Below are 6,000 nucleotides of genomic sequence, written 5' to 3' on the forward strand. Positions count from 1 at the left end.
CTCTTAGGAATCCCGATCTTGTGCGCTTAGTTAGTACTTGGAATGGAGACTGCCAGGGAACACTAAGCGCTCTAAGCTTTTTAGCTTAAGGCTCCGATTGTGAAGATTGTAGGTACAGTCATTTATACACAAGAGGAGATCAAAACTTTAAAAAATAAACAAATAAACAATAAATGAATAAAAAATAAACAAACAAATAGAAAAACAAACAAACAAAAACACTGGAAAGCCAGTCATTTATTTTGAGCTGTGAGGCTTTTTAGTTTACAAGCAGCTCTGTAACAAGAGTTACTCTTAGAACAGTCATTACAAATAGTCTTCTACAGCCAACAGCCATTGCTTTTGGCCATAGCACTCTTAGGAATCCCGATCTTGTGCGCTTAGTTAGTACTTGGAATGGAGACTGCCAGGGAACACTAGGCGCTGTAAGCTTTTAAACTTAAAGCTCCGATTGTGAAGATTGTAGCTACAGTCATTTAAACACAAGAGGAGATCAAAACTTTAAAAAATCAACAAATAAACAATAAATGAATAAAAAATAAACAAACAAATAAAAAAACAAACAAACAAAAAACATTGGAAAGCCAGTCATTTATTTTGAGTTGTGAGGCTTTTTAGTTTACAAGCAGCTCTGTAACAAGAGTTACTCTTAGAACAGTCATTACAAATAGTCTTCTAACAGCCAACAGCCATTGCTCTTGGCCATAGCACTCTTAGGAATCCCGATCTTGTGCGCTTAGTTAGTACTTGGAATGGAGACTGCCAGGGATCACTAAGCACTGTAAGCTTTTTAGCTTAAGGCTCCGATTGTGAAGATTGTAGGTATAGTCATTTATACACAAGAGGAGATCAAAACTTTAAAAAATAAACAAATAAACAATAAATGAATAAAAAATAAACAAACAAATAAAAAAACAAACAAACAAAAAACACTGGAAAGCCAGTCATTTATTTTGAGTTGTGAGGCTTTTTAGTTTACAAGCAGCTCTGTAACAAGAGTTACTCTTAGAACAGTCATTACAAATAGTCTTCTACAGCCAACAGCCATTGCTTTTGGCCATAGCACTCTTAGGAATCCCGATCTTGTGCGCTTAGTTAGTACTTGGAATGGAGACTGCCAGGGAACACTAAGCGCTCTAAGCTTTTTAGCTTAAGGCTCCGATTGTGAAGATTGTAGGTACAGTCATTTATACACAAGAGGAGATCAAAACTTTAAAAAATAAACAAATAAACAATAAATGAATAAAAAATAAACAAACAAATAAAAAAACAAACAAACAAAAACACTGGAAAGCCAGTCATTTATTTTGAGCTGTGAGGCTTTTTAGTTTACAAGCAGCTCTGTAACAAGAGTTACTCTTAGAACAGTCATTACAAATAGTCTTCTACAGCCAACAGCCATTGCTTTTGGCCATAGCACTCTTAGGAATCCCGATCTTGTGCGCTTAGTTAGTACTTGGAATGGAGACTGCCAGGGAACACTAAGCGCTGTAAGCTTTTTAGCTTAAGGCTCCAATTGTGAAGATTGTAGCTACAGTCATTTAAACACAAGAGGAGATCAAAACTTTAAAAAATCAACAAATAAACAATAAATGAATAAAAAATAAACAAACAAATAAAAAAACAAACAAACAAAAACACTGGAAAGCCAGTCATTTATTTTGAGCTGTGAGGCTTTTTAGTTTACAAGCAGCTCTGTAACAAGAGTTACTCTTAGAACAGTCATTACAAATAGTCTTCTACAGCCAACAGCCATTGCTTTTGGCCATAGCACTCTTAGGAATCCCGATCTTGTGCGCTTAGTTAGTACTTGGAATGGAGACTGCCAGGGAACACTAAGCGCTGTAAGCTTTTTAGCTTAAGGCTCCAATTGTGAAGATTGTAGCTACAGTCATTTAAACAAAAGAGGAGATCAAAACTTTAAAAAATCAACAAATAAACAATGAATGAATAAAAAATAAACAAACAAATAAAAAAACAAACAAACAAAAAACACTGGAAAGCCAGTCATTTATTTTGAGTTGTGAGGCTTTTTAGTTTACAAGCAGCTCTGTAACAAGAGTTACTCTTAGAACAGTCATTACAAATAGTCTTCTACAGCCAACAGCCATTGCTTTTGGCCATAGCACTCTTAGGAATCCCGATCTTGTGCGCTTAGTTAGTACTTGGAATGGAGACTGCCAGGGAACACTAAGCGCTCTAAGCTTTTTAGCTTAAGGCTCCGATTGTGAAGATTGTAGGTACAGTCATTTATACACAAGAGGAGATCAAAACTTTAAAAAATAAACAAATAAACAATAAATGAATAAAAAACAAACAAACAAAAAACAAACAAACAAACAAAAACACTGGAAAGCCAGTCATTTATTTTGAGCTGTGAGGCTTTTTAGTTTACAAGCAGCTCTGTAACAAGAGTTACTCTTAGAACAGTCATTACAAATAGTCTTCTACAGCCAACAGCCATTGCTTTTGGCCATAGCACTCTTAGGATTCCCGATCTTGTGCGCTTAGTTAGTACTTGGAATGGAGACTGTCAGGGAACACTAGGCGCTGTAAGCTTTTAAGCTTAAGGCTCCGATTGTGAAGATTGTAGCTACAGTCATTTAAACACAAGAGGAGATCAAAACTTTAAAAAATCAACAAATAAACAATAAATGAATAAAAAATAAACAAACAAATAAAAAAACAAACAAACAAAAAACACTGGAAAGCCAGTCATTTATTTTGAGTTGTGAGGCTTTTTAGTTTACAAGCAGCTCTGTAACAAGAGTTACTCTTAGAACAGTCATTACAAATAGTCTTCTACAGCCAACAGCCATTGCTTTTGGCCATAGCACTCTTAGGAATCCCGATCTTGTGCGCTTAGTTAGTACTTGGAATGGAGACTGCCAGGGAACACTAAGCGCTCTAAGCTTTTTAGCTTAAGGCTCCGATTGTGAAGATTGTAGGTACAGTCATTTATACACAAGAGGAGATCAAAACTTTAAAAAATAAACAAATAGACAATAAATGAATAAAAAATAAACAAACAAATAAAAAAACAAACAAACAAAAACACTGGAAAGCCAGTCATTTATTTTGAGCTGTGAGGCTTTTTAGTTTACAAGCAGCTCTGTAACAAGAGTTACTCTTAGAACAGTCATTACAAATAGTCTTCTACAGCCAACAGCCATTGCTTTTGGCCATAGCACTCTTAGGAATCCCGATCTTGTGCGCTTAGTTAGTACTTGGAATGGAGACTGCCAGGGAACACTAAGCGCTGTAAGCTTTTTAGCTTAAGGCTCCAATTGTGAAGATTGTAGCTACAGTCATTTAAACACAAGAGGAGATCAAAACTTTAAAAAATCAACAAATAAACAATAAATGAATAAAAAATAAACAAACAAATAAAAAAACAAACAAACAAAAAACACTGGAAAGCCAGTCATTTATTTTGAGTTGTGAGGCTTTTTAGTTTACAAGCAGCTCTGTAACAAGAGTTACTCTTAGAACAGTCATTACAAATAGTCTTCTACAGCCAACAGCCATTGCTTTTGGCCATAGCACTCTTAGGAATCCCGATCTTGTGCGCTTAGTTAGTACTTGGAATGGAGACTGCCAGGGAACACTAAGCGCTCTAAGCTTTTTAGCTTAAGGCTCTGATTGTGAAGATTGTAGGTACAGTCATTTATACACAAGAGGAGATCAAAACTTTAAAAAATAAACAAATAAACAATAAATGAATAAAAAATAAACAAACAAATAAAAAAACAAACAAACAAAAACACTGGAAAGCCAGTCATTTATTTTGAGCTGTGAGGCTTTTTAGTTTACAAGCAGCTCTGTAACAAGAGTTACTCTTAGAACAGTCATTACAAATAGTCTTCTACAGCCAACAGCCATTGCTTTTGGCCATAGCACTCTTAGGAATCCCGATCTTGTGCGCTTAGTTAGTACTTGGAATGGAGACTGCCAGGGAACACTAAGCGCTCTAAGCTTTTTAGCTTAAGGCTCCGATTGTGAAGATTGTAGGTACAGTCATTTATACACAAGAGGAGATCAAAACTTTAAAAAATAAACAAATAAACAATAAATGAATAAAAAATAAACAAACAAATAGAAAAACAAACAAACAAAAACACTGGAAAGCCAGTCATTTATTTTGAGCTGTGAGGCTTTTTAGTTTACAAGCAGCTCTGTAACAAGAGTTACTCTTAGAACAGTCATTACAAATAGTCTTCTACAGCCAACAGCCATTGCTTTTGGCCATAGCACTCTTAGGAATCCCGATCTTGTGCGCTTAGTTAGTACTTGGAATGGAGACTGCCAGGGAACACTAGGCGCTGTAAGCTTTTAAACTTAAAGCTCCGATTGTGAAGATTGTAGCTACAGTCATTTAAACACAAGAGGAGATCAAAACTTTAAAAAATCAACAAATAAACAATAAATGAATAAAAAATAAACAAACAAATAAAAAAACAAACAAACAAAAAACATTGGAAAGCCAGTCATTTATTTTGAGTTGTGAGGCTTTTTAGTTTACAAGCAGCTCTGTAACAAGAGTTACTCTTAGAACAGTCATTACAAATAGTCTTCTAACAGCCAACAGCCATTGCTCTTGGCCATAGCACTCTTAGGAATCCCGATCTTGTGCGCTTAGTTAGTACTTGGAATGGAGACTGCCAGGGAACACTAAGCGCTCTAAGCTTTTTAGCTTAAGGCTCCGATTGTGAAGATTGTAGGTATAGTCATTTATACACAAGAGGAGATCAAAACTTTAAAAAATAAACAAATAAACAATAAATGAATAAAAAATAAACAAACAAATAAAAAAACAAACAAACAAAAACACTGGAAAGCCAGTCATTTATTTTGAGCTGTGAGGCTTTTTAGTTTACAAGCAGCTCTGTAACAAGAGTTACTCTTAGAACAGTCATTACAAATAGTCTTCTACAGCCAACAGCCATTGCTTTTGGCCATAGCACTCTTAGGAATCCCGATCTTGTGCGCTTAGTTAGTACTTGGAATGGAGACTGCCAGGGAACACTAAGCGCTGTAAGCTTTTAAGCTTAAGGCTCCGATTGTGAAGATTGTAGCTACAGTCATTTAAACACAAGAGGAGATCAAAAATTTAAAAAAAATAAACAAATAAACAATAAATGAATAAAAAATAAACAAACAAATAAAAAAACAAACAAACAGAAAACACTGGAAAGCCAGTCATTTATTTTGAGTTGTGAGGCTTTTTAGTTTACAAGCAGCTCTGTAACAAGAGTTACTCTTAGAACAGTCATTACAAATAGTCTTCTACAGCCAACAGCCATTGCTTTTGGCCATAGCACTCTTAGGAATCCCGATCTTGTGCGCTTAGTTAGTACTTGGAATGGAGACTGCCAGGGAACACTAAGCGCTGTAAGCTTTTAAGCTTAAGGCTCCGATTGTGAAGATTGTAGCTACAGTCATTTAAACACAAGAGGAGATCAAAACTTTAAAAAAAATAAACAAATAAACAATAAATGAATAAAAAATAAACAAACAAATAAAAAAACAAACAAACAAAGAAAACTGGAAAGCCAGTCATTTATTCTGAGTTGTGAGGCTTTTTAGTTTACAAGCAGCTCTGTAACAAGAGTTACTCTTAGAACAGTCATTACAAATAGTCTTCTACAGCCAACAGCCATTGCTTTTGGCCAAAGCACTCTTAGGAATCCCGATCTTGTGCGCTTAGTTAGTACTTGGAATGGAGACTGCCAGGGAACACTAAGCGCTGTAAGCTTTTTAGCTTAAGGCTCCGATTGTGAAGATTGTAGCTACAGTCATTTAAACACAAGAGGAGATCAAAACTTAAAAGAAATAAACAAATAAACAATAAATGAATAAAAAATAAACAAACAAATAAAAAAACAAACAAACAAAAAACACTGGAAAGCCAGTCATTTATTTTGAGTTGTGAGGCTTTTTAGTTTACAAGCAGCTCTGTAACAAGAGTTACTCTTAGAACAGTCATTACAAATAGTCTTC

Source organism: Hoplias malabaricus, chromosome 18 (genome assembly GCF_029633855.1).
Source record: "Hoplias malabaricus isolate fHopMal1 chromosome 18, fHopMal1.hap1, whole genome shotgun sequence".
In the NCBI taxonomy this organism is placed as follows: domain Eukaryota; kingdom Metazoa; phylum Chordata; class Actinopteri; order Characiformes; family Erythrinidae; genus Hoplias; species Hoplias malabaricus.